General features: G+C 40.8%; 1 long non-coding RNA gene across 1 annotated transcript in view; it reads right to left on the bottom strand.

Annotated features, from left to right (window-relative positions):
* LOC118921803 (uncharacterized) overlaps positions 1 to 26,726 on the bottom strand; it is a 176,215-nt gene that overhangs the window by 143,075 nt on the left and 6,414 nt on the right. The window lies entirely within an intron of this gene.

The following is a 26,726-nucleotide window of genomic DNA, read 5'->3' as shown; positions in this document are numbered from 1 at the left end:
TGCAGGATAAAAAATTAACACACAGAAATCTGTGGCTTTCCTATACACTAACAATGAGGCAATAGAAAGAGAAATCAGGAAAACAATTCCATTCACAGTTGCATCAAAAAGAGTAAAACACCTAGGAATAAATCTAACCAAAGAAGTGAAAGATCTATACACTGAAAACTATAAGACACTCTTAAGAGAAGTTAAAGAGGACACTAACAAATGGAAACTCATCCCATGTTCTTGGCTAGGAAGAATTAATATTGTCAAAATGGCCATCCTGCCCAAAGCAATATACAGATTTGATGCAATCCCTATCAAACTACCAACAGCATTCTTCAATGAACTGGAACAAATAATTCAAAAATTCATATGGAAACACCAAAGACCCCGAATAGCCAAAGCAATCCTGAGAAAGAAAAATAAAGTGGCGGGGTCTCACTCCCCAACTTCAAGCTCTACTACAAAGCCATAGTAATCAAGACAATTTGGTACTGGCACAAGAACAGACCCACAGACCAGTGGAACAGAATAGAGACTCCAGACATTAACCCAAACATATATGGTCAATTAATATTCTATAAAGGAGCCATGGACATACAATGGGGAAATGACAGTCTCTTCAACTGATGGTGCTGGAAAAACTGGACAGCTACATGTAAGAGAATGAAACTGGATCACTGTCTAACCCCGTACACAAAATTAAACTCAAAATGGATCAAAGACCTGAATGTAAGTCATGAAACCATAAAACTCTTAGAAAAAAACATAGGCAAAAATCTCTTGGATGTGAACATTAGCAACTTCTTCATGAATGTATCTCCTTGGGCAAGGAAAACAAAAGCAAAAATGAACAAGTGGGACTATATCAAGCTGAAAACCTTCTGTACAGCAAAGGACACCATCAATAGAATGAAAAGGTACCCTACAGTATGGGAGAATATTTTTGTAAATGACAGATCCGATAAAGGCTTGACATCCAAAATATATAAAGAGCTCATGCTCCTCAACAAACAAAAAGCAAATAATCCAATTAAAAAATGGGCATAGGGGTTGAACAGACAGTTCTCCAAAGAAGAAATTCAGATGGCCAACAGACACATGAAAAGATGCTCCACATCACTCGTTATCAGAGAAATGCAAATTAAAACCACAATGAGATATCACCTCACACCAGTAAGGATGGCCACCATCCAAAAGACAAACAACAACAAATGTTGGCGAGGTTGTGGAGAAAGGGGAACCCTCCTACACTGCTGGTGGGAATGTAAATTAGTTCAACCATTGTGGAAAGCAGTATGGAGGTTCCTCAAAATGCTCAAAATAGACTTACCATTTGACCCAGGAATTCCACTTCTAGGAATTTACCCTAAGGATGCAGCATTTCAGTTTGAAAAAGACAGATGCACCCCTATGTTTATTGCAGCACTATTTACAATAGCCAAGAAATGGAAGCAACCTAAGTGTCCATCAGTAGATGAATTGATAAAGAAGATGTGGTACATATACTCAATGGAATATTATTCGGCCATAAGAAGAAAACAAATCCTACCATTTACAACAATATGGATGGAGCTAGAGGGTACAATGTTCAGTGAAATAAGCCGAGTGAAGAAAGACAAGTACCAAATGATTTCACTCATATGTGGAATATAAGAACAAAGAAAAACTGAAGGAACAAAAACAGAAGAATCACAGAACCCAAGAATGGACTAACAGTTACCAAAGGGAAAGGGACTGGGGAGAATGGGAGGGTAGGGAGGGATAAGGGCAGGGAAGAAGAAAGGGGATATTATGATTAGCATGTATAATGTGGGGGGTGGGGGAAAGGGGAGGGCTTTGCAACACAGAGAAGACAAGTAGTGATTCTACAACATCTTACTATGCTGATGTAACTATGATGATGGACAGTGACTGTGGTGGGGTTTGTGGGGGGTACTTGGGGTAGGGGAGAGCCTAGTAAACATAAATAAATTAATTTTAAAAAAACACTAAAAAAAAACAAAAAAAAACCTGCTGTACTATGTATGCCAAGTAAGCCATGAGGGTGACTAACACCTGTGCAGGTGTGAGATTTTGAATAAACAGACCGACAAGATTTGTTAATTTTGGATGTGAGGTTTGAGAGAGGAAATGAGTCATAGATGACCCTAAGGTTTTGGCCTGAAAAACTGTTACCATTAATTATTCTGATGGCAAACCAGAGATTCCTCATATTAAATCAACAAGTATACAACTCAATAGAAACTGGTGCATTCAAAACTAAAAATTTGAAATAGGCACATGAAAAGATGCTCCACACTGCTAATCATCAGGGAAATGTGACTTAAAACCACAATGAGATATCACCTTACACCGGTGAGGATGGCCAACATCCAACAGAAAGAAACAACAAATGCTGGCAAGGATGTGGAGAAAGGGGAACCTTCTTACACTGTTGGTGGGAATGTAAATCAGGTCAATCATTGTGGAAAGCAATATGGAGGTTTCTCAAAAAACTAATAATAGAAATACCATTTGACCCAGGAATTCCACTACTAGGAATTTATCCAAAGAAATCAAGATTCCTGATTCAAAAAGACATATGCACCCCTGTGTTTATTGCAGCACCATTTACAATAGGCAAGAAATGGAAGCAACCTAAGTGTCCATCAGTAGATGAATAGATAAAGAAGATGTGGTACCTACACACAGTGGAATATTGTTCAGCCATAAAAAGAAAACAAATCCTACCATTTGCAACAACATGGATGGAGCTGGTGGGTAAAATGCTAAGTGAAATAAGCCCAGAAGTGAAAGACAAGTACCAAATGATTTCCCTCATTTGTGGAGTATAACAACAAAGCAAACAGGAGGCACAAGACAGCAGCAGACTCACAGACTCCAAAAAGGGAATAGCAGTTACCAAAAGGAAAGGGATGGGTGAGTAGGTGGGGGGAGAGATAAGGGGATTGAGGGGCATTATAATTATCACTCACAATATAGGTAGGTCACGGGGAAGGCAGTACAGCACAGAGAAGCATGTAATGACTCTATAGCACCTTACTACGCTGATAGACAGTGACTGCAATGGTGAGAGGGGGATGATGAGTTTAAACCATAATGTTGTTCATGTGAAACCTTCATAAGATTGTATATCAAAGATTCTTTAATTTAAAAAAAACACTAAATTTCTGAAGTAGTAATGACTGTAAGAGTTCTGGCACTGCAATACATGATTGCCTTATACCAAAGGAGGGGGAAGATGGACAGAGGGCAAGAATAAAGGGGAATTAGCTTCATTATACAAAGTGGCTTTTGTACATTATCCCATTTAATCCCAATGACCACTACACAGTGCTGGGATTACTCTCCCCATTTCACAAGTAGGGAAATTAGGCTTTAGGTTGGTTAAGTAACTTACCACGTTTGCATAGCTAAGTTTATCCTTGAGAGCTCTCTGCTTGGAATGGCTGCAATTCTTTAACTAAGCTTTCAAATCAGGTGTCTACTCTTTCAGTTTTCTTACAGCTTCCAGTTCTGCTCTACTTTGCTCTCCAAGAGGAATTAAGGGACTTTTTACCCCTGCAGATCAGTGGGAGAATATTCCAGTAGGTACCACATAGAGTTCCAAAAGGATCCTTCAGCTGATGTGGTTCACTGTCTCAGGAGTGTCTAATATTTCACCAAGCAAACTTTCTGTCCACCCAGGGCACAAGCCTTTATTCAACACATACCTGTCTTCTATACTTTGTTTTTTTCCCAATACTCTCCCTCCAGATATTCTAATAGCCTTTGCCCACATTACCAATCACCATCAGATTCTCACACCTGTATGATACCATGTCCCATCTAGCAGTGACACAGGAGGTCTTCAAGTAGTGATACTTGCCCTTAGATGGGGAGCCTACTCCAAACAGACTACAGAGTCTAGAGTAGCATGAAGAGTGAGGGCTTTGTGTCAGCTAGAAATTTGTTCAGATCTGAGTTTCTGACACTTTTTGGCTCCATGACCTGTGGCCTTTTTGAACTTCAATTTCTTTATCACTTAAAAAGCATTAAATTGTAACTGTGTTACAGTGTTGTGAGAATTAAATAGGACAGTGTTTGCAGAGCTCCTAGTATAGGGTTTGATACTAGGAAACTATTCCTATACATAGACTATTACGATCCTGGCTCCTCTCCCAAGTAATGCAGTAATAGGGGACATATACCATTCCCTGTGAGTTCCCGTATTGCAGTGGAATCTCTGCCTTCAAAATCCCACATTTAGTTTTCCAATACTGCTTTTCCTCTTAGAAAGCCAAGGCTGTGTGTTTTTTTCCTTTATCTATGGTCACTCAGCCCAGCTGGTGAAATGTAACTAAGTGGAGGTGGAGTCATGAGTGAACAAAGCAGCAGGTACTGTTGGAAAAGCCGGCACTGCTGGAAAACAGGGGGAAAACCCACATGGGGACTGGTCACACCACCTCTATTTGCTCATCAGCCCTTTAACCCATGGATTAGAACCCAAACTTTTGAGAATAAGCTAGTCCTGTTTGTGGCTTCTAACAACTATTGTTAGTTACATGAGCATCTGCTTTGTAGTTAGATATTTCAAAAAAAGACAGATTCCCTACTCTCCTCAGTGTTTCCCACATGGTTGATTTCCACATGAATGTCATTGTTGCTGTCGTTATTTCATGAAGGTGATCTTTTAGGAGTCAATTCTCTTATTCCATACTCCTGGGTCATTGGTATTAAACCAAGGACACAGGGAAAAGCAGCCCAGAATGGAGCCACCTCCCTGCCATCTGTTGTCTGTGCTGACCTACAGGTTGAGCACTTATTAGCACCTCTTTCTGCCAGAAGTCTTAGTTAACAATATGTCCTATGGGCTCCTCAGTCTCAGTGTGTCTAAAACAAACATCCCTGTCACCCCCGCCTGCTCCTGCTCTGGTGTTCAAAGCCCGGATTCAGATGTGCTCATAGAAGAACCCTGGGCCATCATAGCAAATCAGGCTTTGCATCTTGTGGATTCAGTGATTCTCTTTCGAAATATCCAAACCACTCACTTGTCTTCATGCTCACTGCCTCATCACCTCTCAACTGGCATACTGTAACTGCAATGTCCAGTCTCTCCATACCCAACTATCTCAGTGGCACAGAAACTATCATTCTAGCCCTGATTTAAACCCAGGCTTTCTATACCCATCACAGTCAAAACCTACCATACTGTCCAATACAGTAGCCACCAGCCACAAGTGGCTACTGAACACTTGAAACATTGCCAGTCTGGTGTACTATCAATATAAAATGTGCTTTTAAGTGTAAAAGACACATCAGACATCAAAGGCTTGGTATGAAAATAAAAATATAAAATATTTCATTAATTTTTATGCTAATCACATGTTGAAATGACAACACTGGGGCAGTATTTGAGGTTAAATAAAATGTATCATTAAAATCAACTTCACTTGTTTCCTTTTGCTTTTTTATTGTAGCTACTAGAAAAATTACAATTACATTTGCTGCTTGCATCAAAGCTCAGTTTCTCAGTGCTGCACTGGTACCAAGTCCTTCCCAATAAACAGTTATTCTTTCTTTCTCCCTGAAACTTCCTTCATCAAGTCAACTCCTACTCATTCAAGGTTTAATTAAAATATCACTTCTGTGAAGACATTTTTACCTTTCCCTTTGTAAGTCCTTGTAGCACTCTACCTGATTAAACATTTATGTAGAAATTTATTTCTTGAATGTCTGTCTCCCTGCCTCACCTGAGGGTTTCAGCCCCAGGCAGGCTCACTATGGATTCAGTGAGACTGAGAATTGACAGCAGAATGTTCTTGGGGTATAAGGGTTTATAGATGGCTTTACACTCAGGGCAGTAGGTTGAACACTAGGATCACGCCTGCATCCATCAGTCTCCAGGTCTGTAATCCATCTCCATCTCTGCCTTCGCCCAGAGCACCAAATGGAACTCTTTATATTGTGACTTAGTCAATAATAACTTATTGCCTACTGGTGTGGAAGCATTAGCCTTGCAGTAGGCCAACCACATCATCAAGTAGTTTAGGCTCAGGTGAGGACCCTGGCTACAGGAACTTCCATTTTCCCCACACTCCCTCACTAGACTGCAAGGTCCAAAAAAGAAGAGATCAAACTTTGTTTTAATTCCTTACTGATCTTATAAATCTTCTTTAATATCTGGGAGACATAATAAGTATTCAATAAATTCTACTTAAATAAATGAATGAATGGGACATTCTGATTCCCTTCCCAGGTATTATTGATGGTCTGAGCAATAAACTAATCTTCCATTCCCCGTCTGGAATTGTTGAGACAGAATGTATGAAGCAAAGATATTCTCTCTCTAGCTCCCCATTTCCCTCTTCACCAGTGAGGTTCAGCGGGAAGCTGAGTCTCTATCCCAAATAGTAATATCATAAAACCATGTGATGCTGTGGTCAATATATATAAAGGAAACTGTATTTAAAAAGTAGGTAGGTTATGGCAGTGGAAACAGGCACAGCTGCAGGGAAGCAGGAAACAGCTCTTTCCTCCCCCCAGGCACCAGTGCCACCTCCCTGCGACCCCTGACATCACTCCAGGGGCTGAGAAGCTCCAGAGAGTAGAGCTTCTGGGCACTAGAGGGTGCCACATACAAATATGAAACATCAAAGGAACCTGGTTCAAACCAAAATCCCACAAACACCAGATAAAGGGCCAAGTGAAACTGAACTCATCAATCTCCCTGAAAGAGATTTCAAAATAAAAATCATAAACATGCTCATGGAGGTACAGAAAAATATTCAAGAACTCAGGGACGAAATTAGGACAGAGATTCAATCATTAAGAAATTCCATATCTGAAATGAAACATACAATGGAGGGATTTAAAAGCAGATTAGATATAGTAGAAGAGATGGTAGATGGAATAGAAATTAGAGAAGAGGAACAAGAAGAAGCTGAGGCACAGAAAGAAAAAGGATCTCTGGGAATGAAAGAATATTGAGAGAACTGTGTGACCAATCCAAATGGAACAATATTCACATTATAGGGGTACCTGAAGAAGAAGAGAAAGAAAAAGGGATGGAAAGTGTCTTTGAGGTGGTAATTGCTGAAAACTTCCCCAATATGGGGAAGGAGATAGTATATCAGGCCATGGAGGTGCACAGATCTTCCAACACAAGGGACCCAAGGAAGACAGCACCAAGACATATAATAATTAAAATGGCAAAGATCAAAGACAAGGACAGAGTATTAAAAGCATTTAGTGAGAGAAAAAAGATCACCAACAAAGGAAAACCCATCAGGCTATCATCAGACTTCTCAGCAGAAACCTTACAGGCCAGAAGGGAGTGGCATGATATATTCAATGCAATGAAACAGAAGGACTTCGAACCAAGAATACTTTATCCATCAAGATTATCATTTAAATTTGAAGGAGAGATTAAACAATTCCCAGATAAGCAAAAGTTGAGGGAATTTACCTCCCACAAACTGCCTCTACAGTGTATTTTGGAGAGACTGCTATAGATGGAAGTGTTCCTATGGCTAAATAGCTGTCAACAGAGGTAATAAAACCACAGTAAAGTAGAACAATTAATTACTAAGCAGATGCAAAATCAGATCAACTACCCCCAAAGTCAATCAAGAGATAGACAAAAAGTACAGAATATGATACTTAATATATAAAGAATGGAGTAAGAAAGAAAAGGAGGGGAAAAAAAGAACCTTTAGATTGTGTTTGTAATAGCATACTAAATGAGTTAAATTAGACTGTTAGATAGTAAGAGAATTACCCTTGAACCTTTGGTAACCACTAATCTAAAGCCTGCAATAGCAATAAGTATATACCTAATGATAATCACCCTAAATGTAAATGGACTGAATGCACCAATCAAAAGACATAGAGTCACTGAATGGATAAAAAAACAAGACCTGTCTATATGCTGCCTACAAGACACTCACTTCAAACCCAAAGACATACACAGACTAAAAGTGAAGGGGTGGAAAAGGATATTTTATGCAACTAATAGGGAGAAAAGAGCAGGAGTTGCAGTAGTTGTATCAGACAAAATGGACTTCAAAACAAAGAAAGTCACAAGAGACAAAGAAGGACATTATATAACGATAAAGGGGTCAGTCCAACAAGAAGATATAACCATTATAAATATCTATGCTCCCAACATAGGAGCACCTACATATGTGAAACAAATACTAACAGAATTAAAAGGGGGAATGGAATGCAATGCATTCATTTTAGGAGACTTCAACACACACTCACTCCAAAGGTCAAATCAACCAGACAGAAAATAAGTAAGGAGACAGAGGCACTGAACAACATATTAGAATGCAGAGAAAGGGGAACCCTCCTACACTGCTGGTGGGAATGTAAACTAGTTCAACCACTGTGGAAAGCAGTATGTAAGTTCCTCAAAAAAACTAAAAATAGAAATACCATTTGACCTGAGAATCCCACCCCTAGGAATTTACCCAAAGAAAACAATTTCTCACATACAAAAAGACATATGCACTTCTATGTTTATCGCAGCACTATTTACAATAGCCGAGATATGGAAGCAACCTAAGTTTCTATCAGTAGATGAATGGATAAAGAAGATGTGGTACATATACATAATGGAATACTATTCAGCTATAAGAAGAAAACAAATCCTACCATTTGCAACAATATGGATGGAGCTAGAGGATATTACGCTCAGTGAAACAAGCCAGGCGGAGAAAGACAAGTACCAAATGATTTCTCTCATTTGTGGAGTATAACAATGAAGCAAAACTAAAGGAATAAAATAGCAGCAGACTCACAGAACCCAAGAAGGGACTAGCGGTTACCAAAGGGGAGGGTTGGGAGAGGGCAGGTGGGGAGGGAGAGAGAAGGGGATTATGTGGTATCATGATTAGTGCACATGGTTATGTGTGGGGTCACTGGGAAGACAGTGTAGCACAGAGAAGAAAAGTAGTGACTCTGTGGCATCTTACTATGCTAATGGACAGTGACTGCAGTGGGGTATGGGGGGTGGACTTGATAATAAGGGTGAATGTAGTAACCACATTGTTTTTCTTGTGAAACCTTCAAGAGAGTGTATATCAATGATATCTTAATAAAGAAAAAAGTAGGTAGTAAAATAGAAGTTACCACCTGTAGACTGTGATAAATTACATATGCCTATTGTAATACAAAGAACAACCATTGTATACTCCACTATACATCTCCAAACACTACAAATAAATCAAGATGAAATGAATGAATGAATGGAAATTGGTTCTCAGGAATATTTAATTTCAGAAAATCTTGCTTTCAACAAAAATATTGCATATAAATTTTTTAAACCCATCATAATTACATGTGACAATGATTAGAAGAGTTTTTTTGTAAATCACTGAACAGATGATTAAAATTTTTAATCATGAAAAAGTGTAAAATCAGTGTAAATAAAAAATGAAATCAACCTGTGACTAAAGCAGAAAGGATGGTCATTTCATCAGCAGGATGATGTCCTGATGCCGTCATTTCATTCATGTTACTACAGTTTTTAAATTTACTGACTCTAACTTGATCCAAAGCAGCTGTTTTCCCACACAGTCTTATCTTTTTCAGCATGGAAAATAAAATGGGGTTAAAAATGCAACCGGATACAGTCCAAATCTCAGAGAAGCTTTGGGTTGAAAGAGCGTATGTGCAGCACCAGAAGCTCATAAGCTCATAAATTTGGTTTGAAGACGGGATTCTCTTGTTCTTTCAATACTGAAGTCATTAGAACAAGGTGGAGGGCTACTGCACACAGACATCTCCACAGAGAGCCAATGCCTGACCTCCCTCATCATCCTTGGCCAGGAGGAACTCTTCAAAGTGAGGTCAGCTCTGCTGCTGGCTCACCCAGTGACTTCTGGTCCAAGTGGACAGAGAAAGGGACACTGCCTCTTAGAAGATCAAAGGCCCAGCTTTACTCACTGCTCCTCTTGACTCTCCTGCTATGGAGGCTGATGGGGTGGATAATGAGGGATGGGGAAGAAAAGAGGAAGGGCATTTTAGCACAATGCAAATCAGTGCTAGGTCCCCAGGAAATGCTTCTTTGCTGAGGTATCACTGGCCAGGTAGCTAAAATGTAATTGGCCTTTGCCTTTAGAAAAACCAGCTTGGAGAGAATGCAGGGTTGTCACAGGCTATAAGATGAGCAGAAATTAAATCTGGAGACAGACAGAACTCTCCAGCAGACAGAACTGCTCTTTTAAGGTCTCTCCTCCCAGCAGAAGCCTCTGACTCCCTCTTCACAGTTGTCAAAGCAGAGGTCAGAAGGAGGAGTGGGGGCACCTGGACCAGTCCACATTTCTCAGAGGAACTTGCTTTCTGCTGCATTGACATCATTCAACAACTTTCAAGCCTCCAGGTTGGGGATGTTGGCCACTCGGGCCCTTGGATCTGTACTAGTAACCCATCATCCCGGTTTGCCCCAGGCATGCCTTCCTCTGTTTTAGCATTGAAGTTCCCATTGCCAGGGAGTCCCTCATTCAGGGAAAACCAGGACAGTTGGTCACCCTAGCTGTGGAAACAGCAAGATTTTACAGTTGACTCTGCTGTTTGTGGAAGATGAGTATAGTGAATATTTTCCCCCACCCCAGAACTGTGAATGTGACCTGATTTGGAAAAAAGTCTTTGCATATGTGATCAAAGACCCTGAGATCCTTCTAGATTTAGGGCTGGTCCTCCATCCAATGACAGCTATCTTTACAAGAGACAGAAAAGGAGAGGACACAGGCACACACAGGAGAAGGCATGCAAACACAGCCAGAGGTTGAAGTGACCCTAACACTTGCCAGAAGCTCAAAGAAGGAAGGAACAGAATCTACTCTAGAGTGTTTGGAGGGAGCACACCTTGATTTGGGGGCTTCTGGTCTCCAGAACTGTGAGAGAATAAATTGCTATTGTTTTAAGCTACCTAGTGTGTAGTAATTTGTTACAGCAACCAAGGAAACTAGGACAGAGAGCCTGGTGCTTGGGCATCTCCCCTGAGGCTATGACAAATTTAGATTTTTCTGTGAAGACACTGGATGGCTAACAGGTAAAACACATAAAAATATGCTGTCAACTAGGCCGAGAAACAGCATTAAGATGAATCCTTAGGAATCACCAAGAAGTTTAGCAGATTGACTTTTTTCATAAACTGGTTACATACAAATTTGCCTTAGAGGAAATTAATACTGACCTCCCTCCAACACATACACATATATATAGATCCCCTCAGAACAACAACACATTGACTGGGTCTCATATTTTTACCCAGTGTAGGTATAGTCTGATATTTCATTTTAAAATTTTCACCCAAGAATTAAATTTCCCAAGATAAGTTCCCAAAATTAGAAACTCTTTTTGCATCTATTGCCAAAAGATTCTAGCTTTCTAATAATGTGGCACATTTGGGAAGGGGATTGAGTGTGACATTGGAGTACTAGTCCTGGCGCTGGTGTTCAGGACGGGTGATCTCAAACAAGGCACTTTGTCTCTTTAGTCCCCTTTTTAATCGCATGAAATGTGGGGATTCAAATACATGATTTCAAAAAGCTTTTCTTATTTTAGCATTCAAGAGATATGGGTCAATAACCGGATTTTAAATACTTAAAAATATCTTATTACCACATTAAAAAAATCTTCTCTCCATATGAAGAATCACGTATGAACGGCTCTGGGCAAAACTACTTTTGTTTCAGATGAAGGCATCCCCTGATTTTATTTCCTTATGTACCTACATACCTTTCTTTATGTATTTTTTCAACAGAATGAGAAGGGCCAGACACTTTATTGAGCAAAGCATTATGCTGAAGTGATTACAATTTATTATCTTTGAAAGCCTATAAAGGCTCAAATTGAGAAGGCAGAGGGAAAATGCATGAAATACATGAAAGCTGCAATAAAGGACAGGCCCGCTTGAAAGGTACCAAGAGTCTCTTCTGAAGTGGGAAGGATCAGGGTGACCGGGAAGTGCATACTAGGACGAAACCCCCCAAAGTTTCTCCAGGTCATCTAGCTCCACCCTGAGCCTCACCCCACTTCTGTCCCCTTCCAGCCCTGCACAGCTCTCAGAGGTGGTGGAGCAGGCCAGCTGGCCCACCCCTCTGGTGTGAGCTTGCTTTCACTGGACAGACTTTTCTGCCTCCACGAAGTGATATACAGTGCCTTGCCCTCAGAGAAATGGCATGTTATATGACCAGCAAATTGTATTCCCAGTTCCAGCTGGTTCATTTTCCTTTCTGGACACCCAACTACAAATTTGCAGTACTGGTGCACCTGCTTTATATAAAAGAGACAATTTCTGTCCCACATTTGATTATTAAAAATTCTCAATACACCATTATAAACCCACTTCTCCCACAAAACTCTATTTGCTTGAAGTAACAGATCATTGAATTCCATAGCCAGGAGTAATGTCTAACTTTGGTCCCAAATTCCAGCATACTTGAATTCTGTCACTAGTAACCAGAGCAATGATTAAATGTGACATGTGACAGCTCATCCTTTTATCACTTTTCTTTCCACATTTCTCATTTGGGTGACTGTTGGAGTTCATCTGTAAAATGGCAAAACACCAATAGGTAAATAAAAAATAAAAAGGAAAAGGGAGTGAGGAGGAAGAGAAATAAAGTTCCTGGATAATCTGCAACCTGATTAATTAATCCCTGAATAATCAAGATCTAAAGCTACAGGAAGCCCAACAGTGATGGAAAGAGGGAAATGAGCTGGTCACAGTGCAACTGCAGAGACCAACAGGCCCTGTGCAGGTGACCTTCTCAGCACCACAAACTGACTATTCTGACATCTACTGCACATCATGGATTCTGAGGAACAAAATTCACATTAGGAAAGCAAATGGGGGACTAAGAAACAACCCCTTCCTTAGGTAACTGGCTGTCCATAATTACAGACATCACTGAAGAGAGGAAATAAAACTGAAAATCACCACAGAAGCTGCCAAAACCCCAGCCAGAGTAAAACAAAGTCAGATGGCATGGAAGTCTTACATGCCTGAATGAAAAATGACTAAATAAAACCAAATTTTGTCCCACAAGAAGAATGGGTAAAACTCTAAACCAATTAGAGAAACTCCATCATGATCAAATATGAGACACATAATTATTACGTGGAACAGTAAACATTTTAATTATATAACTAGATTCAAATGTAAGGTTTTTGTTTTCTTGTTTTTGTTATGCTTTTATTTTTCTGCTTTCATGGTCAGCAGCCTAATGGAGTGATTTAATTACCTCAGAGTCAGTCAGTTAAGCTCCCTGTCTGAAAACTGCCTTTTCACAATGCCCTGGACTGACCTGAAGTGAAACTCAAGCTCACCCTTTGTGCCCAGGGCTTTCCTGACAACAAAAGAGGTATTGGTTCTCCTTTCCCCGCATACCAGCCCTGGGCGTACTTCCCAGAGCCTTCCCCTCCTCCCTAAGTCTCCTTCCTCTACCCATTCCCGGCCCCCACTCTACCCTCCAACTCAGTCCCCATCCCCAAACCCCCACACACAGGGAAAGGAATGCCACATCTGCCAGCCTGTTCCTCTGGCCAACACAGAACAGGAGTGTGGGGATTGTGCTGTATTTCTAGGCACATAAAATCCCTGAGGCTTTAACAGCCTGACCTTGGCTGCCACGTCTGTGATAAGTACTTCAGGAGAAGATCTCACCATCGTATTGCGGTGCCATATGCAAGAAGAGGAATCAGAAACACTGCCTGGTGGAATGGGCTGGGCAATCACATGGAATGCTAGAAGACAGACAATTAGACTAGAAGCCTTCAGATTCCTCTCCTTTGATTCAGATCTGGCTTAACGAAGGAGCAATACCTTCTACAGAAATGGGCATTAATGGATAGCGATGGGTTTCTCTAGTGTATCTTCATTGGCTTTTTCGCCATAAGCCACACTGCACGTGACCCACACCAAGGTCAAGGCGCATCTGAGAGCTACCTGGTTCTTTGAGGGTGAGAACAACATTCAGAATCTTCTGCCTCCATTCTGCACACAGGAACAATCTCCTCCCTCTCAATTACTATGCTGGTGCATTCAAAATCTCTTGTCAGGAGCTCTGGGTACAAATCTTGAGTAATTATGCTTTCCAAAAGTAGTGATAAATCATAATACTGAAAAGCTCATGAAAATGAGTACCATGGGTCTGGAGGAGGTGGAGAAAGGCATCATCAACACTTTTTCTTAAATTATTAAATATGGGTTATTCCTTGAAGTGCTTACTTTTTAGTTCAATATACTTTCTGTTTCTATGGCTTAAGGCTTAAAAAAATATCTAACATGATGGGACTTAACAAATAGATACTGAAATTTACTAATTAAGATCCGTTTGTGTTCAAAAATGAATACACTGCATAACGATTTAATGGTATCCTTTGATAACCCTGAAACATGATCCCGCAAATAGAAACCCTGGGGACAGATTCTATGGCAGTTTGACCCTGCCATGATTTTAAAACACATTCCCAGTAACAGAGTTTTGTAGGTTGTTTCTACAATTGCTCCCTCCGTAACTGCTACAAATTCCTTTTATAACTTAATTCGTAGAAAAAGCTGTCAGCAGGTGTACATGTACATTATCCTTGGGAGCTCCTAGTGCGGGGTTCAGTATGCTTACAGATGAAAGCACAAAATTTTGCTTTTCAAGGAGGTCTGCAACATTTGTTTGTGGAGGCTGACTCGCGGTGGTGGCTTAGTTTCTTCTCTCGGGAAAAGGATCCTGGTGTACGTGTTGCTCTCAGAGGGAGATGATGATTAGAAATGGGCATGATGATTGAGCAATGCACTAGCCTGAACTGGTGGTCTTTGGCATGGAGAGAAGGGCAGCTGTAACAGACAGATATGGCATTCTTACTGCAGAAGATGAGCAGGATGATCAACACACTATTAAGATCTGATAAAAAAGAAGTAACAGACTTAAGCTTATAGCATAGAATCATTGGGTTCACAAAGTGAAATGAAAGTCTGTATTTCTGCGCAAATTTTATAAGTGATTTATGAAAGCTGTAGAATCTATTTCTACCATTTTTAAATGGATTCTTACTCCATTAATGTGACTATAACAGAATAACAGCAGGATGAATTTCCAGGGACACTTGCAACACAATTGTTTTATTTCAGTTAAATGGCTTAAAATGACAGAAAGAGTTCAAGACTATATTTATATTCAAATAGTCTCAAACAAATATGGCCATTTCCAATTGCATTCGAATTGTGATTGCAGTACTGGAGAACACTTATTTTGTACTTAATCAGTAATAAACTGTTGTGTTTAGCTGTTTAAAAATTAGCTATTTAACCCAATGCAGTATGGCTTTCTGATAAGAATCTACTTACACATACTTAGCTCCAAATATCCAAATATGGCAATCCCTTTCTACCAATGCTGCTCTACATGCACCCTGTTGTCTCTACTCTTTCATTTGGATAAGGCTTTGGAAGGATTTCCAGCAGGTACAAAATATGCATATTTCTGGGTTAAACCTGCTGAAATCAGGCAGTGCCTTGATCTAAAGAGATAGGACCTTGAGGTCTTTGACCACCTTTACAAAGGACTTAAGCTTAAAGCAAATGTTGGTTTTGCAATTAGCATGCTTACTTTTGTAAAAATCAAAGAATAAATAAATATGCAGGTAATAAGTAGTATTGAAATGATCAGCAATCGGACTCTACTGTCTCATCTCCCTTCTCAGTCTCACTCCCTCCCTTCCACTTCCACAACCCCTACCAGCCATTCTGGTCTTGCTGGCCTTCCCTGTAAGGAACTTGCTGGCTTTCCCTGATTACACCCAGCCCCTTGCTCCTGCCTAACATTGCTCAGGCTAGCTCCTCTGCCTACAAGACCATCCATCCCATCCTTTACATGATGAAATTGCATTCATCCTCTAACACCCAGCTTAGCATCACATCCTCTGTAAAGTTGCCTTTGACCCCTCCTGTGGCCAGCCAACCTGAGGCCAATAGAGCACATCACTTCTGTCCTGTGTCCCCAGATTCTGGGATCTCCTTTCTCTTATAATACCTTTCCCATGCCAGACTCCTTAAAACTAAGTCCATTTCTCATTTCCATCTGTTTCCCAGAAACTTCCCTAAAGGCTAGAACATGGGAGATCTCAAAAACATGGCTGAGATGTGATAAAAAAGCATCTAGCTTACTTCTTTCAGTCACTACCCAGACAAATAAAACAGCCCGTTGCTTCCATTAATAGTCTCAGCAGGATCCTAAACTGTAGATGGGGCTGGCAAGAATGTCATGGGGCACTAGGACCCAGCATATCAACTAGAGGTTTAAGAAAGGACTCCAGTACAAGCAAAGAATCAGATAGCCAGAAAGGAAATGCAAAACAAGGGTGAAATTGGGCCAGAGACAAGGCAAAAGCAAGTAGAGAGGAGGCACCTGGAAATCTCCTCCAATCTTTTTGAATTGCTAGACAAGACTAACATCAGATCTCACCAGCTAACGACAAAGCTTCCTTCCTCAAAGAGATTGGCTCATCCTTCATCTGAACCTACAGAAGGAGGCATCCATGATTTCTGCTGAGAGGGAAAATCATGGAGACTATTTTATAATGAGAGGTTGTTGATAGTGTCTCGAATATGACAAACATTATCCCACCATATACCGAGTCAGTCAGACCACATCTGGAGTGGGCGTTTGGTCCTGCTGTGTTGTACAGGGTCATTTCAACAGGCTTAGAAGCTGTTTTGCTAAAATAAAAGATGTATCTACATAGCACTGACTCCTGGTCAAAATAATGAAATGCTTTTTAACCATGAGTCCAAGGCAGGCATCAGAATGATTTTTACCAGCTTGTCAGGTTTGTTGATAACATTGAGATTGATGATTTGTACCTGGTCTCGGTGAGAACCTAGTTGGCTTTACTCATGTGCATGGTTACACAGCAAGAAATATGCTTATGTGACCAGTGTATAAGGCACTCGAGTCAAGAATACATTCTGGGCTCCCAGGTTCCTAAATGTTCTGTGCACATGTTGTTGGTTCCTGATCCGAAAAGCGAGCATGTCTAGAATGACCTTACAAAAGGGAGGATAATTAGAATCTGGCCCAGACTGTCCAGCCCCTTCTTGTGGCAACCTTTGACTGTGATAGGTATCTTCATTTTAATCTTATTGCTATTTTGTACCTTTCCGCATGCAATAGAGAGTAGATTCATGAGCATTGTTGTTTGGGGTCCTGTGAATCTTCTTTAGCAATCAAACTCTGTGGCTGTCACCATTATCACACCTGGCAACCCAATTTTAATAGGAATTGAATTTAAAGATGAAGACCAAAATGTAGAACAACAGAAAACCATGTTACATAATGAAAAATGGAAAGAAGTAGAAAAGCTTCATTTGGAAAAAAAGATTTGAAGAATTGTAATATGGGATAGGGTTTTGTCTCTGTCTCTTTCAAATCTAAGATTGCATTATTAATTTTCACATATCCCTAGAAAGCAAAACAGAGCAAGTAGAATAATATTACTTAGAGGCATTTAAATGTGAGAATGAATTATCTAATAATGTTGGGGCTATTTGAACTGAAATTGGCTTCTTTGTAAAGTTGAAAGTTCCGTGTCTCAGGAATGTTTAAGACCGGATGACATTTTCAAGTATGTATAGATATTACTATGTCTTCCTTTTGAGATTAGACACTCTATTTTCTACATTTCCATTTTCAACGCTATTATAATTTTAAGATTTTTGTGAGTATAGATAAGAGTCCCTATTATAATGAAATTAAGATTCATTAATGTTATTCACAGTACCCATAAAAATTACTTTCATTCCATATGTCTGAATTCACTGTGCACTGTGTATACTAGACCCCACCCCCCAAACTTACAGCAAAGGTGAGCATCTAAGATTCAACTTCTAAAAAAAATGTCATATTTTCTCACTGATTTTCTTGAGATTAAAATGAGAGTGCAAAAGTGGAACTGTAACTGAGAATCTGCACTACCTCTTGGGTGGCTATTAGCATGACGCATCCAGGACACATGGCAATGTAAGGGAGAGTGTCCGGCACATGCCAGGCACTGAGAGGAGAAACAGGTGCCTGCCAGAAAAAGCCACCTTTGCACCACCCCACACCTAGGGCCCTGGGGTACAGCCTGGTTCTGTGGGGAGCACACCAGACGGACCCATTGGATCCAAGCACAGATAAACAAACAGGAGGTGCAAAAGCAGACAGCCCTGCTGCGGGGAGTGAGGCTTCCCGAGGTGGAGAAGTGCTGTCCCTTGTGCAATGGTCCTAGCGGCTGTAGGCGGGAGGGCAGAGGCAGAGGTCAGGATCAGCCAGCAGCTGGAGATCCGGAGATTTACAGGGTGGTGGGTGGAGGAGCAAACAGGACTGGAGCCTGAGTAACTAGAACCTGAGGATATTTTGAAAAGGCCAGAGAGGATGATGGGTCCTAAAACAAGGCCGGGTCACAGGAATATTCCACGTGGATGCGTCCGGGGAGGGTGAGATTCTGGAAGAGGGGACACAGCCGTTCCCAGCTGGGCAGAGCAAGGGAGGGAGGGCGCAGGTGCCAAGCGAGTTCCGCGGCCATCGCCCACCCTTCCCACTCCCACAGTAGTACAGGAAAAAGCCTGGGACCTTTTACCTCCGAACTACTTCTAAATAAAATACAGTTGGCCCCGTAGGTTTCCATTTCATTTAAAAAATAGGCCTCATGTCCAGGAGCCTGCTTGAAAAACCCCTCTACACAAGGCCTCAATGCAGGTGCTACCTCTTTAAAGGACGCAGGGAAAGAAACAGGCAGCCCTGCACTCCCCAAACCCCCACTCCCCCACTGGTGCATAACGATCCACCCGTGGTCTAACAGTTCATAAATAACCAAAGAGGAAACTTTCCTCATCTCACTTAAGCCAGTGAGGTGTATATATCTTTAACAGATCCAAGACACATCTCAAACTGAGAGTGTAATTTCATGGTAATAATTTGTTTAAAGTGTTGCCGATTGCTTCCTATTTCTCCCCTGCTAATGACGTTTGCACCTTTCCAGTGTTCTTTTTATATGGGCTGCTCTGGCAATGACCCCACAGGAGGCTGTTTGGACAACACAGGGCCTTTCAACAGGCTGCTAGGAACTATATCGGACACTCCTGAGATCTGAAAAGTCACTTTCCTACAGATTCAAACATTTTTTGGAAAAAAGTTTTTTTTCACCCTCGCCCAATATATCGCTCCCTCATCATTACTGCTACACCTATAGTGTATACAGTCAGGAGGCAACTGAAAGCTCATTTGCTGTTCATAAATTTCCTGGTGACTAAAACCACTGAGAGAAAGGTAGTGTGGAATGCCTCAATATAACATATAGAAGAATACGTCTCGTGTAGTCTAGAAGTCCAGTGCGGAATGTCTTGGAAAGTGTGTTAGCAGTCGGAGAGTCATTTTAATGAGTCATGTTTTAATCTCTATTTTTAAAGCAACTCGTGTTTGCCAACACTGGCAAAGTATTTTCTTTCCCTATTGGCAATGGCCTCAAATTTGAATGATGAAGTAGCTTTTTCCATACTTTATGGAGAAAAATAAATAGCATGTTCCTTATGTCACCAGGGAATGTAACGCATGAAAACACCTGGGAGTAGGGGACGCATACAGCAAGTTAGCAGCACTGTGTTCTAACCCACCTTTCAGCCTGTCTTCTCTTTTGGTTTCAACCAGTCTGTTTTCCCATTTATTCACCTTCTTCCAGCCATCACTTACTGGGCTCCCTGCATGCTCACCTCACTTGACTGCTACCAGAGGCAAGGCAATCCTGGGATCAGAGAAGTGGACAGACAGCAAACATGCCAGGCTATGTAGGGTCAGGTATCCATTCCCCTGACCAAATTCGCTATTTCAGCCCAAAGGTGAGTGTGAATGAGGAACAGAAGAGAGATCCAAGATACCTCACATGTGTCAGCAGCCACTGTGACAGCCCAAGCTTTGAATCACAAGGCACTTTAATCCCTCAGTAGCAAACCCACCTAAAGTAAGAGATACCTGAAACCAGACCCAGGAAATACGTGTGCAGGAGGCAGGGAATTAGGTCTGGGCTGTTACTGCTCAGGGAGTGAACTCACTGAAATAGCAGTGGTATCCCCACTGGGTGTTATTCCTAGGACTGCTTTTCACAGTCACTCAGATTCTAATTAACAACTCAGGCAAGTCCTAACTCCAAAATCAGAGTGTTCCGAATCTTTAAGTCCATCATTCCAAAATGTAACATGGGGAGAGTTTTCCAGAGTTGTCATGTCAAGATTCCTTTCTACACTTTTTGGTTCACTTTCAGGAAAACCTTCTTGTCAGGGTCCAGTGCATTCCTGCTGCTATATCCTTCCTGTTAGGAAAGAAAGAAACTTTCATAGTCTCCATCTCTGGAGAAGTTCATCACCTCAGTTTGTTCCATACTAATCATGGATCAACATCATCATGTGTAGGTTTCATTCGTTAGTTCATTCTTCTAGCAAACATAGATAACAATGCCTACTGTGTCCCACAGTGTTCAAGGTGCTTGAGGTACATCAATGATCCCTGCCTTCCTGGCACTTTTATTCCAGTGGTGAGTGGGAGGAACAAGACCCCAGTAAGTAGGGTGCTTCCTATGTAGAGTCAGTAAGCGATATTAAACAATTGACTAGGGTAAGAGCATGGATAGGCAAGTTGCAGGACTAAGGTGGTCATCAGACTGGATCTTATCAAGCAGAGATGTTTGAGGCAAGTCCTAAAGGAGTTGAAGGAGTTTTCCAAGCTCCAAGGCATCTTGGAGAGAGTATTAAGGACCAGCCAGAGCAAATGCCCTGTGACCAGAGCAGGCCTAGTGTGACCCTGGAGCAATAAGGAAGCCACTGGGGCAGGATCTGAGGAAAATGGGCAGGGTGCTAAGCAAGGAGGTCAGAAAGGTGACAAGGGCTTCACAGGCCTTGGATTTTATTCAGTGCAAAGTGGAGAATCATCTGAAAGTTTTTGAGTAAGGAGTTGAAGGACCTTCTATTTTAAAAGGATCTCTCCGGCTGCCCTTTTGAATATAGACTTCGTGTATGTGTGCGTGTGTGTTGGAGGGAGGGCAGGAAGAAGCAGGGAAAAGAGTTAGGAGTGTATTTAATCCAAGCAAGTGATGTTGGCTGCTCCACCAGTGTGGTAGCAGCAGAGATGGTACAAAGAAATCTGAGTCTGGAAATACTCCGAAAGCAGCGCTGGTTGGATTTCCTGATGGGCTAATGGTGAGATGAGAGTGAAAGAGGAGTCAGTTGATGACAGTTTTTTGACCTAATCAGCTATAAAGATGGAGTTTCCATCACTAGAGATAGGGAAGACAGCAGGTGGCAGAAATTGGATTGAGATTAGAAGTTTAGTTAAAATACATTGAGTTTAATAAATTTCATCATTTAATAATGCTGTAATATATTACAGTAATATCACATGCTATCCTATTGTTTTACAGATTGTAACCATTGAAGTTTGCCCCTTTTGCATGACTAAAGTCACAGGAAGATTAAAGCTGAAAAGCAGCTTAGGATCTGCAGACAGTGATTCTATGGACTAATCTTATCAGTAAGTTAAGAAAGTACACTATCTTTTTTTGGAGGAAAGCACTGGATATTAGACAAACTCCTTGAGGAAACTGACCCACTTGTTCTGATGGATGTGATTTCTTCATCCCCTCAGTTGCCCTGCCAGGCTCACACTGGATTTCCTGTGCATGGAGCACAGTGCAGGTAATGACAACATGCCACCACTCATGGTTGTGGCTCTTTGGGAAAGCCTACAAAAGCTGCCAGACCCAGAACGCAGAGAAATAGGGCCTTCTCCTAAAAACTAATAGTTTCCATACTAAATTAGTCTATACTTAACATCTGAAGTAGTAGGAGCAAAAAGGTTTCATCGGTCAGTGTTGTTCAAGGTAGAATATACAGAAAGTCTGGGAACTCTAGCAAGAAACTCTATAGGGTGGGTAATTTTTGTGAGGCTACAAGAATTTTTGTGAATTCTGTCTCTTCAGCACATGAGTCTCATCTTAACCAAATTGGGAAATTAGATCTGGGCTGTTACTGCTCAGGGAGTGAACTCACTGAAATGGCAGTGGTGTCCCCACTGGGTGTTATTCCTAGGATAAAGGACCATAGAGTTACTTCTTTTTCTTTGTTCTTCTCTGCAAAACAGTGGCTCCAATAAAATAGATAATTAATTCTTGTCAAGTAAAGAAGAAACTAATGACTCTTTTGACTCCAGAAATTAAATGGAATTTCAGTGCTGCATTATATAAACAAGTGGATAACTGGCTTTAAGAAGAGAGACCTAACAATTCTGTGGCTCAAGGAACAAAGAAATGTATTCCCCTCTTATGTAACAACTCCAAAGTCAGCATTTCAGGCCAGCAGGCAACTCTGATCCTTGGCCATTCAGGAACCCAGGCTGATGGCAGGTCTGCCATATTCCAAATGAGGTGCTTGGGGTCACAATTCCTGGAGGAAATGGGAGAGCAGAAGTTCAAGGCCAGGGAGTTACTCTTAAGCAAGTTGTGCACTTCATTTCTGCTCGCATTCTGTTGGCAGGAGCCAAGACACATGACCAACCGTTGCTGTAAGGGGCGCTGAGAATGCAGGTCTGACAGGCAGTCGCCTGCCAGCTTCAGCTCTATTACTAAGGAAGAAGAGGAGGATGCAGTTTGGAAGGACACTCAGCTGTTTCCACCCCAGTGGCATTCTTCACTGTAAGGTGGGTTGGGAAATATGTACTCGGCTACAAGGAAGGGAAGACACTTGTCTGAAGAAAACTACTCTGTAAAACTGGCTTTTTGACTCCATTATGACCTCAGCTTTCCTAACCTCAGCAGAATTATGAAAAGGGCACATATTCCCCAGAATTCAGATTATTGGGGAGTTTAAGAATTTGATCTTAAACCATCTAGCCCAAATGCCAAATCTCAGACTCTAGGATTCCATGATACCAATTTATTTGGACATTTGACCAGTATTGGGGTCTGTAGCTTGGGTAACCAAAATAAGTTTCTTAGATATATCAGGAGAAACTACACACACACACAATAGCTACACCAACAATAACAAACATACCTACTAACCTTTTGCAGGAAAACTTGCCATTTTTATACTACTTAAATGACACAGCTAATAAGTTTAAGGTCACTCAACCATGTACTATGGACTAGAGAAGGCTCCAATTTAACCAACAGTCTGAGAATAACCAAGGTTAACAAAACACTTGGAACCCTTTACTGGAGAAAAGGTTAACTTGTAGTAATTGCTAAGCTTTATTGAGTGCTTACTACATGCTAGCATTTTATATCTGTCAACTCATCCTAACCCTCAAAACTGGCCTGTAAAATCTGTATGAAGATGTGGAAACCAAAGCTCAGAGAGGTACCTTCCCTAGAATCTCATAAGTAATGACTGATTGAGCCAGAATATTAACAGACTTTCTGACTGTAAAATCTATGCTTTTCCCTCTACACTACTCTGCCTCTAACTATTCCAGCAGCAATTTGTGTTTGCGACACAAGCAGAGACAAAAATGCATCTAATAAATTGGGATTATCCTGTGGCCCCAAGGTTAGATTATTCTGGGTGGTTCTAGTAGAGCCAGAAAAGGGGGAAGACACTGGAAAGTAGATTGAGGTTGAGAAGGAATAAGAGCTTTCCAACAGTATGGCTGACTGATGGTGTCAGCTGCTAACATGGCAGTGAGTTCCCAGGGCTAGGAATATTCATGCAGAGGCTTGAAAGGTGTTCATCTGAGTTTCTTGGAATGGAAAGTAAATTTGGTGACTTCTAAGGTCACTTCCAATTCTGTGGTTCCTCTGCTCTAACTTCCAATGTATAAGATGTCATTTTACTGTCTTTGAAATTTTTGACTTACTTAGGATAATCACAATTTTGGCTATACAGACTTAGGTAACCGATTACCTGCTTTCTGAACCCACTTTAATTCCTGTCATGATGGCAGAATATAATATAAGAAACAACAGAGCATATAGGTTGAGAATTCATTTTTAATCAGGTAATTGGCACAGTGACTCTCAAACTTATCATTTAATGTGTCATTTAAGATCTGCAACCTTCCGTTTCCTCAACTGTGTATGGGAGTAATTAAGTCTTTTCTTACCAGGATATAGTAAGGACTCATAAATGATTATTACTTTTCTAAATAACAATATAGAATTCAGAGAACATTAGAAAATCTCAACCACACCTTTCATCCCAGAATTCTTGCTCTACTTTTGATAAGACACCTCTGTAAATGGAAGCCAACCACACGCATGACCTACCACCTCCCCACTGAAGTGTTTGGCTAATTGTTTGGTGAGAACCCAAAGTTTACTGCCTTCTCCCCATGTGCTGCAGCAGTGATCATGGCAAGGTAGAAGGGCTGCCATCCTTGCTGCATGCACCCAGTAAGCATGATAAGCAGGCAAGATCTTTCTCGTTTATCACTTCTCTCAGAGAACAGGTGTGCAAAGTCTGGCCTGGAGTGAACAGAACCTAAAGCTAACTCACAAGGTATACCTGGAATAAACTTCATGCAACCTGCTCTAGCTTTTGGGAGACAAGTTGATGTAACGTCAAGGAGAAGTGTTAAATACTGAGGAAGACTGACGGAACATTATAATTTTGTGGAAGGTGTAAGAATATGCTTTAATAAGTATGCATATTTGAAAATTGTCCCTGTCCTATATTTTTGTTTTGTTTCATTTGCCTAAGACATAGAATTTTACATGCATATTAAGTTTCATAATTCACATGTTAAATATATTTGTTCTGTTGTGTACACACATTTGAATCATTGGAAACTTTAACAGAACATTTTCTAGGTACCATGTTTGATAGGTGATATGTCTCTTATCTTTGATGGGCTAGGAACTATTTCAGTACTTTATATGCATTGATTCATTTAATCTGCAAATAGTTTATGAGGAAGATACTTTTATAATCCCTTCTTGTAGATGAGGAGGCATGCACAGGGAGGTGAAGTAGTTTGCCCTGGATCACACAGCTAGTCAGCGACAGGATCTGAAACCAGGCAATCTGCCTCCAGAAACTACACCCTAATTATTATTTCTGGTTGTCTGATTCTGACCAAGTCCCAGAGGTATCTCAGCCAAGGTGAGCCACCCCTGACAGGTGCAGCTGGACAGAGGTTCCAGAGGACCACAGCTGGCTGTGGATTAGCAGCAGGCTGACGTACAGTGTGCACTGACCACGCCTCATAGCTCCTCCGGGTGACTTTCCATATACTGACTAGTGTTTATATATTTGGTTTCCCCAGCTGCAAGTCACAGCTGCTCATCTGTCAGGTACATTACCATTATGTCCATAAATGTCAGCCTCCATTACCATATTGAGCTCTAACCAGGCCCACCTCTCTCCTTGATAATGGTGCCTTGTAGCAGTATGGATGCTGGGTCTGAATCCTGTTTCCACAACTCACCACTTGTGTAACTTTGGCCTTGTGACCTTACCTCCTTGAGCCTCATATTCACATCTGTAGCCAGAAGGTAAGACTTACAGATTGAGAGGGTTTAAGGTAATAAATGTAAAGCATACCATAAATGTAAAGCCAATTCCCCTTCCCCGTAATGCCTAACATTTGAACTCTATTCATTCCTTATTTCTGAGCTGGATTTTCTTCTTGCCATATAAGAATGTTGGAAACATACAGATAACAGCAATTTAATTTTACTTTCCCTCATTTATTAAAGTTGAAATATTACTATTTTGGAAGAATCATCACTTCTCAGCAAAGACATTCCTTGATGATGCTGGAATGTCTTCACAAGTGGTATCATGATGCTCTGTTCAAAATCTCTCTTGCGTAAGTTTAAAAAACTGATTATTTTAAAAACTTAAAAATTGATTTTTTAAATTATAGTTAAATACACATAACATAAAATGCAACATATTAGCCATTTTTAAGTGTACAGTAGGGTTAAATACATTCACACTGTTGTGCAACCAATCTCCAGAATGCTTTGAATCTTGCAACACTGAAACTCTATACCCATGAAACAACTTCCCATTCTCTCTTCCAACCCCTGGCAACCACCCTTCTACTTTCTGTCTCTAGGACTTTGACTACTCTAAGTGCTTCATGTAAGGGAATCCCACAGTATTTGTCTTTTTATGACTGGCCTACTTCAATTAGCAAAATATCCTCAAGCTTCATCCATGTTGTATCTTGTTTCAGCATTTTCTTCCTTTGAAAAGTTGAATAATATACCCATGTGTACATATAGCACATTTTCTTTATCTATTCATCTGTCAATGAATACTTGGGATATTTCCACTTTGCACTATTTATGTGTATGCTGCTGTGAACATAGATATAAAAATATCTCTTTGAGACCCTGCTTTTAATTCTTTGGGGTATACACCCAGTGGAATTTTTATTTTTGAGAAACTTCCATGCTGTTTTCCATAGCAATTACATGATTTTACATTTCTACCAACAGTTTTCAAGGGTTCTGCTCTCTTTACATCTTCACCAACACTTGTTATTTTCTGGTCTCGTTGATAATAGCATCATAGTGAATGCGAGACAGTATCTCATTGTGGCTTTGATTTCCATTTCCCTAATGACTAGTGATGCTGACCATCTTTTCATGTACTTCTTGGCAGTTTGTATATCTTCTTTGGAGAAATGTCTATTCAAGGTCTTCGTCCATTATTTAATCAGCTTGATTTTCCTGCTGTGGATGATGTGTAGGAGTTCTTTATATGTTCTGGATAT

The sequence above is a fragment of the Manis pentadactyla genome, chromosome 12, assembly GCF_030020395.1.
Source record: "Manis pentadactyla isolate mManPen7 chromosome 12, mManPen7.hap1, whole genome shotgun sequence".
Taxonomy (NCBI): Eukaryota; Metazoa; Chordata; class Mammalia; order Pholidota; family Manidae; genus Manis; species Manis pentadactyla.
This window is presented reverse-complemented; position numbering and strand designations above follow the sequence as displayed.